General features: G+C 44.4%; 1 long non-coding RNA gene across 1 annotated transcript; it reads left to right on the top strand.

The window, feature by feature from the left end:
- The first annotated feature begins 4,565 nt into the window (after positions 1 to 4,565).
- LOC120717705 lies at positions 4,566 to 5,431 on the top strand. Its single transcript, XR_005692267.1, has 4 exons — positions 4,566 to 4,657; positions 4,753 to 4,814; positions 4,995 to 5,134; positions 5,230 to 5,431. It is a non-coding gene; the product is annotated as an uncharacterized LOC120717705 (long non-coding RNA).
- The last annotated feature ends 6,858 nt before the right edge of the window (positions 5,432 to 12,289 follow it).

Below are 12,289 nucleotides of genomic sequence, written 5' to 3'. Positions count from 1 at the left end.
TTTGTTACAGTGCTCCATTATAAACCAACATTAAGACAAGACAGACATACACTAACTAAGAATAGTACAATATATATCATATATACACATACATACAACATACAAAGTCACTCATAAATAAATAGCTGAAAAAGAAACTGTGTAGGTTGTAGCAGCAAACAGTGTGTAAGTGGATGCGTTGTACAGGGAGATGGCCACAGGCAGGAAAGATTCTGGTCGTTCAGTGGTGCTTTTCGGTACTCAGCCTCCACTGAACGTGCTCCTGTGACTGACCAGCATGTCATGGGTGGGTGGGAGGTGTTATCCAACATTGTCTTTATCTTGGACAGCATCCGCCTCCGACACCACATTGAGGGAGCCAGCTCCATCCCCAACATGTGCTGGCCTACGGATAGTTTATTAAGTCTGTTGGCACCTGCGACCCTCAGCCTGCTCCCCAGCAGCACAGCATAGAGGATCGCACTGGCACAACAGACTCATAGAAACCTCAGCATTTTCCGGCATATGTTAAAAGGACCTCAGTCGCCTCAAAAAAAGAGACGACTCTGGCCTTCCTGTAAAGTGCTTGTGGTGTTTTTAGCCCAGTCCAGTTTATTGTCAATGGGTACTCCAAGGTATTTATAGTCCTCCACAATGTCAACACTGACCCCCTGGATTGAAACAGGGGTCAAGTGTTCCGGGTCTTCCTGAAGTCCACGATCAGTTTTCCGGGTCTTTGCCACGTTGAGCTGCAGATGATTCTGCTCACACCACGTGACAAAGGAGTCGACCACAGCCCGATACTCTGTCTCATCATCCCTGCTGATGCATCCAACCACCGGAGAGTCATCAAAAAACTCTGAAGATGGCAGGTCTCTGTGGCAGTGGCTGAGTCTGTGGTGTGGTAGAGGGTGAAAGAGGAAGGGGGAGAGGACAGTCCCCTGTGGTGCCCCTGTGTTGCTGATCACCTTGTCAGACACACACTGGTGGAAACGTACATATTGTGGTCTTCCTAAGGTAATCAACAATCCAGGACACAAGAGAAGCATCCCTGCAGCGCTGCTAACTTATCACCCAGGAGGGTGATAGAAAAAATAGTAAGGCCACAAAGGACTATTTAGCACCTCCTGGAGGTCAGCTTACTTGTGGTTCTTTAAATGTTTTATTTCTGTGATTAATTACGTTGTGATTGATTTACCACAAGTAGAAAGAGGCAGTGTGATGTGATGTTTTAAAAAAAATCGTTTTCCTTCTTTGAGCAGTTCTCCCCGGGTCGTCGAGACCAGAATAAACCCGTTTTAAACTCGAACATGGTGCCATACGTCAACCTTTGAAGGCGCACACCCTCAAAAGAATCAGCTGTAAGCACATTTGCTGCGTTGTTACCAGACACAAATTAAATGTGCCAAATTTTAGATCACAGGAAATATTTCTTAGAGCAGATTTAAATCAGAACTTTGCAAATTTAGAGGAAATGTTTTTTGGACAACAAACGTGTCACATTAAACAGGTTTGAATAATCAGCGCAGACATACAGACATTTATGCGCTGGGTATAACAGACTGCTTACCGGGTGAAAGGACCGCGGATTGTCTTGGAGCAGAGAAACATGCTGTATTGTTGTTTTTTCTTTATGTGAAAAGCAGGCGCCCACTGTCAGAAACGCTCTGTGCGGGTAGGCAAAGTCGGCTCCAACGCAACCTGCAGGCATCCATTTGAAAGAAAGGTGTCGCTGGGCTCTCGGGACATCAGGCTTTTATTTATAATTTGCGGCATTCTGGTGCGTTAAAACTAGGCAGCCTCGTGTGTCCCGCTTGGATCACCATCCGAACATTAGATATTTAAATAAAATGAGGAATCGGCAAGTGATGAGGAGCCACGTGGATCCTAAAATCAGGGTTTGATTAAATAAACTCTTATTGAACAGTGATGACGCGTTCCAAACAAACGATGCTTCTACAGGGCCAAATTGTGTGCCAACTACCTCACAGCGCTGTGTCCGGGGTCCGAAAAAGAAAGTTAAAACGATATACCTTGCGAAAGTTGTGAAGTGCTGAGGTAAAAACTGTGTGTCTGATGGGGTGTTTTATATAGGTGACCTTGGTTTCAGTTGACCTCTGACATGGAGAGATGAAAAGAGCAGTTGTAAAGAAAAAAGGTGGGAAACTATGGAACTACAGTGGGGGATGTGTGTGCTGGGATGCTCTTGATAAGTATGCAGCTTTATTGTTTTAGACTTTTTTGCTGACTGTTGGGCCCTACCTGTCCCCCTCTGTCTAATCATAAAGTCTTACTGTGGCAGATGCGTTGTGTGGCTACTAGACAATTATAGGTTGCATTAAAGGAAACATCGGGGGGTTCGATACAGTGCTTTGTGGCTAGTTAAGAATATGGTGGTTTTAAGAGTATCACAAGAAAAGTTATTTCTAAAGGGATACATGTTGTTTGTGGTACTCTGTTTTAAAACTATTAGCCACTGTGTCTTTCAGAAGCACAAAAAGAAAAGTGAAATGCTCCTAAACTATTAAAAACAGTGCCTTTATAGACTACTGGAGGTGAGGCAGTAACAAAGTTCTTTAATCATCAGCAAAAAAAAAAGAAAAAACAAAAAAAAAAAAAACAAAAAAAAAAAAAAAAACCAAAAAAAAAAAAAAGAAAAAAAACAAAACAAAAAACGAAAAAAAAAAAACAAAAAAAAAACGCAAAAAGACACAAACAGAAAACCAAAAAACCCCAAAACCCCCAAGCAACAACCAAAAAAAAAAAAAACCCACCCCACAACAACCACCCACCCCAACAACCCTCCCCACACCAACCCAACAACAGACCCCCAAACAAAAAACCAAAACCAAAACTCCCCAACCAGACAAACCCCCAACCCCCACACCAACCGAACCCACAACACCCGAAACAAACCACCCCACGCAAAACCCACCCCCCCCCCCTCCCCCGCCAACGTCAACCAAAAAACTCCCCCCCCCCAACACCAACACCCCGAGCCCCCACCCCTCCCCCCCAACACCACCGCTCGCCCACCACACAACCGCCCAAAACCACCCACACCACCACCTCCCCCAGCCCCCCACCACCCCCAACCCCACCCACGCCCCCCCCACACGCCCCCCCCCACCCCCACCCCCCACCCCCAACACAACCCCATCTACCCCACACCCCCCCCCCCCACCCCGCCCCCCCCCCCCACCCCCCCCCCCCTCCACCCCCCCCCCAACCCCCCCCCCCCCCCCCCCCCCCCCCCCCCCCCCCCCCCCCCCCCCCCCCCCCCCCCCCCCCACCCCCCCCCCCCCCCCCACCCCCACCCCCCCACCCCCCCCAACCCCCAACCCCAACCCCACCCACCCCCCCCCCCCCCCTCCACCCCAAAACCCCCACACTCCCCACACCCCCACCCCCACCCCCCCGCCCCCACTCCAACCCCCCCCACCCCCCTCCCCCCTCCCCCACCCCCCAACACCGCCACCCTCTACCCCACCCACACGCCCCCCCCCCCCCCGTGCTGCCCACCCCCCCCCCACACCCCACTCCCCCCCCCCACGCCTCCCCCCCCACCACCCCCCACAACCACCACTACCCCTCCCCACCCTCACAACGCCCCCCCACCCCCCCCCCCCCTCCACCCCCCTCCCCCCTCCCCCCCCCCCCCCACCCACAACCCCCCCCCCACCCCCCCCCCCCCCCCCCCCCCCCCCCCCCCCCCCCCCCCCCCCCCCCCCCCCCCCCCCCCCCCCCCCCCCCTCCCCCCCCTCCCCACCCACCCTCCCCACCACCACCCCACACCCCCCTCCCCCTACCACCCCCCCCCTCTACAACAACAACACCACACACCACACATAACACACCACCCAACACGCCCCCACACCCCTCCCCACCGAAATAATTTCCCCCAGGGATCAATAAAGTATTCTGATTCTGATTCTGATTCTGATTTCTTGCACTTATTTAATTTTGAACATTACTTTTTCCATGTGTGGAGCTAACCATATGTGCTAGCAAAAAAGGGGTTGGGTGGAGACCCAAAAATGCAACCAACTCTACATTCCACTGTTCATCACCAGATGGTGCAAAAGCGCAAGATCCAGACATAAAGCATCAAATCCAAAAGTCCTTTACAGAGGGTTTTTATCATTATTATTATTATTATTATTTATTATTTAACTAACTTTTTAAATGTTTCACACATTAAACATTAATGCATGAATGGATGTGTATTTTAAAATGAAATACTTACAGAAGACATTGTTAATTATTAACAGCTTAATTATTGTGCTTTGTATATGCTACATGTATATATAGTACATGCAGTATAACAGGAACACAGAGGTTTAGTGCCAGACTTCACATAAAAAGTATCAACTATGTTAGGATCCATGATTATCATGTGTGCTGTTAGTTTACATTAGTGGCTCCTCTCATGAAGGTGTGTGGATCTCTCACCTCTCTCCAAATTGTGGTTGTGTGTTTGATGCTGAAACAGATGAAGACTGCTGATTGGCTGAAGTAGGGTACAATATATATTTTTGGTTTTTGGTTTGGGCAGTGCTCACCGCTACATTAAAAAAACTGCTGCTCGTGTGTGTTTGTAGGTTCTCAGTCATCCAGCTCATGGTTGTCTAAGGAGCCTGGAAACACTTCAGCCACCTGGAAATACCCAGCCTGCAGAGTACATCATATGATTTATTGATTTATTTTGTGTTCATGTCACATGGATGGATGTGAAATTAATTTATGATTGTTTTGTTTTTTGTCTGTTTCTAGAGGAGACGTCGTTCAGGTTGCAGGACTTGGTGGTTATAGAGTAAATGCCACCGGCCACACACGTAAGACCATATTTTGTTTGAGTTTTTTCTTTTTGTAAATTTTGGAGTAGATATACTGTGCACCAAGTTCCTTGTTTAAAAATCATTTGGAAACATAACAAAAGATGAAACATCATTCTACTCAAAATTTTAGCTTTTGAAAGATTATGAATAACTTTTGTTCTTTTCCTTTTTCTCTAGTCCCTGATGAACCACCTAATCTTCAGTGTGCAGACATGTGTGTTGCTGACTGTGAGCCTACCAGATACTCTCAGTGTACTGCATATGTGCCATATAACAACAGGCTGTGTCTGGAAGAACATCAAGTAGATGCACGTGGGGTTAGTTGACTGCTAATATTACTGTATATCATCTGTGTATGTTTTAGATATTTTGGGGAAAAAAATAAGCACAAACTACATTTCTCTTCTCTCAGGGTGATTCTGGTGGTGGAGTGATTTACAACAACATGATTTATGGTGTAATCAGTTCTGGTTTTGAACGTGTCTGTACTGGACCAGCTGTTACTGTGAATGTTTGTTCTGACATGAACTGGATAAATCAGAAAATTGCTCAAAATAATGGAAAATAACTGAATGAAAATAACATCCAGAATAAACAATCATCTCTACATGAAACTTGTGTGCTGTGTGTTGTTTCTGCTCTAGAATATCTTCATGTTAACTGCAAATTGTGAACCTTTTTCTTTGGTCTAAAATATTGTGTTAGATTTGCAGCTTGTGTGTGTTTGAATGTGGTGTCAGGTGTGTAGCAGCTCATCCTGTTGTTCAGAAACTCTCAGACTCACACTGTGAAGATGCAGAAAGGCTTTCTGATCAGACATGCCACCAATCAGCTGCAGGGCCTGAACATTATAAACTTCATAAATCTGAGTTGATTGTTGGGGGTGGAAATGTTTACATGGAGGCTATTGGCCTCCGTGCACTGAGGGCATTAAAATAAATACAGTAACCATCAAAATAAGTTTTGTTGATAAAATACATTTCTTGAAACCGTCCATTGTTTTGTCCAAACTCTAAACACTGAATCCAATTTTCAAACTAAAAGCAGTGCTTTCAAAATTTACACTAAAGCAAAAAACCTACAAGAACAAAAAATAAACAAAATAAAATTATAGTACATAGTGACATATGTGTTTTATTTCTCATAACACATCATTTCCATCTTGTCTTCAGTCCTGCATTTTTATACTTCTAAGACCAAACTGAAAACTAAACTCTTCATATTCACAAACACTATTTGTTTCAGGATTTCATCATGATTCATTTTCCATATGAGGCAGTGCTTTCAAATTACTTTTGAAGTAGTACAGAGAAATTACTCTTCTCCTCTTCTTTTAAATTGCATCAATATTTTCCAACTGAGCAGTAAAAGGACACGGAACTTTAACATGAAGCATCAACGTGATGTTTAGATGTCGATTAATATTACAATAAGAGACTAAAGTAACTCGCTTTGAACACTTCAGTTTTCTCTCTTGATGCTGCTGTTTGTTTCCTCCTCCACTTGTATTTTTCTGCACTTCAGTGAATGTGCATAGCGCCCTCTGTTGTATGTTTGGGAGAACTGCACTGCATTGTCATCAAATGAAACTGTGCAGAGGTGGGAAATGAGCAAAGGAAGCACATCAAGTGAAGAAGCTTCTTGGATCAGAAGTTAAACATCATCCAGAACCTTAAAGAAGTAAAGTCGCTTTCTTTCCAGGCTCCTTAGACAACCATGACCTGGATGACTGAGAACCTACAAACACACGAGCAGCAGTTTATTTAATGTGGACCTGAGCAGTGCCCAAACCAACAACCAAACAATTTTTACTGAACCCTACTTCAATCAGCAGTCTTTATCTCTTTCAGCATCAAACACAAACCACACCTTGAAGAGAGGCGACAAATCCACAAACACCTTCAAATGTAAACACACATCATACATGATGAACATGGATCCTAACATAGTTGATACTTTTTTTTGTAAAGCCTGATACTAAATGTATGCAGGCCACCTGAACTGCTTTGTCTCGAGTGCCGCCCACTGGGTTGGTCACTAGAACTGTGTGTTGCCATCACTGGAGCTGTGGTTGGTCTTTTAGATTATGTAGACTGGGACTGTTTTTTGTTGATTAGGCGGCATGGTGTCCTGACGGCTGCCTCTGTTGTTGTTTTTCCCAGGAGGAGGAGAGTGGAGCACAGGTGGACAGCAGCCACGGAGCAGAGAGCACGGAGTTTTGGGTGAAGACATGACACAGGAGTCGAGGGAGCTCAAGGGATTATTGTGTTGTCTTATTTACTCCACTGTAAAAAAAGAGCACTGTCCATTGCACGAGTCCTGCATTTTGGGTCCTCCTTCCCCACTTCACAAAGACTGAAACTAATTATACAGGTAATAACAAAGGAAGCAAAAGTTCACATCTATAGCTTTAAATTTGGACAAATCTGTCAACACAACCATCAAGAATAGAATAAAATACAAACAAACACTGAAACTAATGAAAAATTACACATGATATATGAACTGTGGAAACTAACTGAACAATAAAACTCAGAATAAACAAATTCAAACATTATATGAAAGGTATAAACTGATTTGCATCTTACTGATTTGCAGGCTCACTTTGCTCCAGGACTTGACGACTGGCCCAACCCGTACAGTCTTTGTCTCTTAATACTGAATGTTGAAAACTGATACTCATGGACACCTTATTTCAGCCTCTTTACTTTGCATAAGAGACCCAAAGCATTACATCAACATGATGTTGTCTAGTGGACCAGCACGTCCATTACATGTTTTGCCGTTATTGCTGTTTGTTACGAGTTCAAATATTGAGGGTGAGCACAAAACAATAATGGTCCAGAAGAGCTTCGGTCAGACAATGATTTTAATGAACACGCGCGTGGGGAGATGAACACTGCCCACAGACAGCATCGATCTCCGCCCAATGATACACAAGCAGTTGTTTTATACCATCAGGGTTTACTTTTATGACGCCCCCTCATGCGTCAAGCAGATACAATACATGCATAAGTTTCAAAACCACAAATGTTCTGTTGACGACTTTGGACACATTTAAAAGGACATCTTCTCCGTCTCGAGGCCAGGTGCTTCCTATTAATCTTCTAACTCTCGCTTATCTCCTGGAACAAACTGTCCCTTAGGCAGACACAATTTTGCAGTCACAAGCTTTTGCAAACTATTATTTGAACTCTTACCTAAATATGAGTCTAACTACTGTTTGTGTGTGTGTGTCTCGACCTCCAACACACTCAGCCTCACCCCGCCCGTTGATGCTTCTAACCTTTTACCAGACTGAAGCTCTCTGTGATAGGTGTAATAATCTTAACTAAGAACATGTGTAATCTATTGAATAAATGCTTTGATGAAATGATAATTAATGTAATGGTAATGATGATGGTTATGAATAGTAGCAGTAAAATATTTCCCTGATCTCCACACTGAGTTATTCATCTTAGAGCAGTATGTGTGTGTTTAACAACTCCACAACATTAATAGATGATTCCTTTGCTCTAAACTGAAGATTAGTTTATTTTGGGTTTTGCACATTTTGTTTCTGAATAATTGTTTGATTTGTAAATTGTTACGGCCTCCGGCCTCAGGTGGCCCCGCCTTCCTCTAGGAAAATCAATGTGTTCCAGGACTCGTGTGTGATTGGTTACTGGGAGACCCGTGCCAACCCTCTTATGCAGAATGAAGTGTGCCAGACCACACGGACGATTGGCTGCCCCGGGATCCCATGATGCTCCAAGAGGCAATCAGTGGCTGATCGTACCCACCTGTGGCTACAAAAGGCTGGAGGTCCTTCACTCAGTGGCTGCTGCTTAGGACTGAACATGCAGTTTGCCCTTCGTGCCTCCCTCGTCGATCTTTGTTGAACTTATTCATATTGCTGAACTTTGTCGAACCTTGGTGCATGCTTTAAACTTAGCCTGATTAGAGAGTTGAGCTGCTAGCTGGCTGTGAGTAGGATTTTGTGAAGCTGGCTTGCCTTAGTTAAAACCCTAGCTTTTATTTTGTGTGCGGCCAGCCTGCCTTAGTTACTCTTTAACTTTTACTCGTGACTGTTCTTTCTTTATGTAATAATTGTCTGCCCAGTGGTCTGTTGCACAGCCCTGTCGGTTTTCTGTTTAAAGTTTGTAATTAAAACCTTTTGCTTTACTCAGTTTTGTGTTGGGGGGCTCGTGTATGTTACTCCCTCCCTGACGCCTAGCAGAGGGGGTCGTAACATAAATTCTTATTTCTGTGTTATGTAGAGAAATGACACTATACATATTTGAAATCACAGACTTTGACCACCATCTGCATCCACTGAGGAAACACAGCACTACAAACACAAAAGTAGATTTGGTGGAAATTTCAAACAGGACTGCCTCATAGTGTGTATTGTTGTGTGTGTGACAAATAAAATTTGAATTTGATAACAATAGAGCTATTTTTCTGAAATCATAAAAGGTAGTAAAAGTCAGCAAAACAGCAATTGTTGAAGCTGCTGCCTGTTTGAGGGAACTGGCCATTCAACCACTTTGACTGAGTGTGCTTTTAAATGACCTTTTTCAACAATAAAGCCCAGGAATGACACTGAATCAACATGAAATTCACATTTCTCACCTTTTAAATTGAGATTTTTTTTTCTAGGAGACATTTGATCGGCTTCAGATCAGGGAGGCCGTTCCTCCCAATCACGCCCCTCCAGGTCTCGCTGTCATTATCCACGTGAGCATTGAAGTCTCCCAGCAGGACAACAGAGTCTCCAGGTGAAGCACCTTCCAGCACCCCACCCAGGGACTCTAAGAAGGCTGGGTACTCTGAACTGCCACTCTGTGCACAAGCGCAGATGACATTCAGGACCTGTTCCACGACCCTAAGGTGCAGGGAACAAACCCTCTCATCCACCGGGAAGAACCCCAACGTACCGGCAGCAAGCCGAGGGGATATTAGAATACCCACCCTAGCCCGCCGCCTCTCACCAGGGGCAAATGCAGACTGAGACAGAGTCCAGCCCCTCTCCAGGAGACTGGTTCCAGAGCCCAAGCCATGCGTAGAGGTGAGCCCGACTATATCTAGCTGGTACCTCTCAACCTCACACACTAACTCAGGCTCCTTCCCCACCAGAGAGGTGACATTCCATGTCCCTATTGCCAGTCTTGGCAGCCAGGGATCAGTCCGCCAGGCCCTCCGCTCCTGGCCGCCGCCCGGCACACAATGCACCTGACCCCTATGGCACCTCCTGTGGGTGGTGAGCCTGCGGGAGGATGGGCCCATGTCCCCTTTTCGGGCTGTCCCCGGCCGGGCCCCATGGACTAAGGCCCGGCCACCACCTTTGTTTCCTGATTATTTTTATAGCCTCTACAGAGACACATTTCTCACAATCTTCTGTTCCTGTGTATTACAGTGCATGGTGTGTGCATGTTATTGCAGGTGATTCTTTCTTATTTTGAATTGTGTATTAAAGCAAGCATGGGGTTGATCTTCCTCAATAAAGTTGAGGGTGCAAACATGTATGTATGATGTTTGTAGGGCTCTACTGTAGTTGCCTGGTAATTTCGCTTCTTTTTGTTCTTTTAAATATTGTCCTTACAATGTTCAGTCATGGGATACTCTTTTAAACATGGAGCTAGGAATGATTACAGGACTAGATCAACAGTTTGCAGTTATAATAATATGATTTCCATGTTTCACTCAACATGAATGTTTCCTACCTTCCAGTCGATGCTGCTCTGGTCGGTGTATGTGCTGACCAGTGAACTGTAGAGAAATTATTTTGCTTAATTCCCCAAAATATTCCAATAATAATTAAATGCATTTTCAATTTCTTGATGCATGCTCAATCATCCAGGTAAGTAAATCCCCAAAGTTCGATTCTGTTCATGTGGGCCTAGCGTTGTCAGAGGGAGAAACGTTTCGTCACTCATCCAACTTCTTCAGTCTCAGCTGACTGCAGGTTTCCCCAATCTTATAAACAGTACATTTGTATAATGACTGAAACTAGCACCACTAAAGGAACAATTGGCTGGGAGGTCAGTTCCTTGAATATGCAAATTTTCATGACCATTGATCAATGACCACTGATCAAAACTCATTGTACCGTAAACCTACACATATGGATGAGTATTTAAGGTTTGACTCTCATCATCCACTGGAGCATAAACTGGGTGTCATCAGGACGCTACAACAGAGAGCGAACGCCATTCCCACAGACACAGTGGCCAGGGAAGCAGAAGAATATCACATCAAGAAGGCCCGGAGTAAATGTGGTTATCCCAGCTGGACATTTGTCAAAGCTGGGAAGGCGCCTATAGAAAGCTCCAGCCGTTCCAGGAGAGAAGGACAACCGTGGATTGTTGATCAACCACTGACAATTTGCATATTAATGATCAAGGAACTCCCCTATTTTTCAGACCATAATGTGCATCGGATTATAAGGCGCATTAAGTGAAACAAAAGAGTCAGATAAGTCAAAGTTTACTCAACTCATTCTTCCTGCTTCCTCCACTTCCGTACCGTTGATTCATTACTGTTGAATTGTCTGGCATGGCAGCTGCTCTATTCCCATGTTTTTGCAGTATATTAATGACTAACCTCGTATTGTGGATGGATTGTCTCAGTTGTTCTTCTGACGGAAGTTTGGTGCGTTTACAGCATCCTGCCATGCGATTGCATTTGTCTCTAACCATTGGGAACCCTGGCGTTAACTTTTATAAAGTGGAAATAAGTTAGCGTTCATGCTCCAGCTTATGTTATGCTAACATAGCTGTGTCACTAGTGATCACGTAGCACATCATTATATACCAGCTCGTCCAACTTCAGTAGCCCTACAAAAGTCACTGCTGTTTCGTTTTCTGTCTTCGTTTATGTTGGAAGTGATAGCAGAGCTGTACGTTTAAATTTTTTCAGAAATCTCTCAGTCAGAACATGGCATATCATGTGTAGGTGGAAACTAGCGAGCTAACTTCCTGTTAACTTCTAACTCCGTTAAATTTAATAAATTCTGTTTTCATGGATGCCTGGATGTTAAACTTAATTGTTACACCTGGTAAAGCAGCAACGCTGATCATTTTATTAAAGATGAAAGAATTTGGACAGTTTTTAACTCTCAGTGATGTAGCAGTGTTTGTTTGACTTTGGGACCTGAAGCTGATGGACTTTGACCCTGATTACTCCGCAAGGCTACTGACTATATTAGCCGTAATGCTTCGACAATCCATCGAACGGTGCCGCTTCGAAGCTTACCAAAGTTATTCTAAAACTTTTTTTGACAGATTTTTGAGAGCCGTGTACCACATAAAATTGGTAAGCACAACCACAATTCATATATAAGGCACACCGGATGTAAGGAACAAGGAACAAGGAAAATTAAAGAATTTTACGTGTGCATTATAGTGCGGAAAATACGGTCTGTAAGTCATAAATAGTTACAATTGTTGACTTTCTGGCCCTGTCACATCCCAGTAAGACATGATGATCTG

The sequence above is a fragment of the Simochromis diagramma genome, unplaced genomic scaffold (genome assembly GCF_900408965.1).
Source record: "Simochromis diagramma unplaced genomic scaffold, fSimDia1.1 OVJJ01000509.1, whole genome shotgun sequence".
NCBI classification, from domain to species: domain Eukaryota; kingdom Metazoa; phylum Chordata; class Actinopteri; order Cichliformes; family Cichlidae; genus Simochromis; species Simochromis diagramma.
Note: the sequence above shows the minus strand (reverse complement) of the source record. Positions and strands in the feature narration are given on the sequence as shown.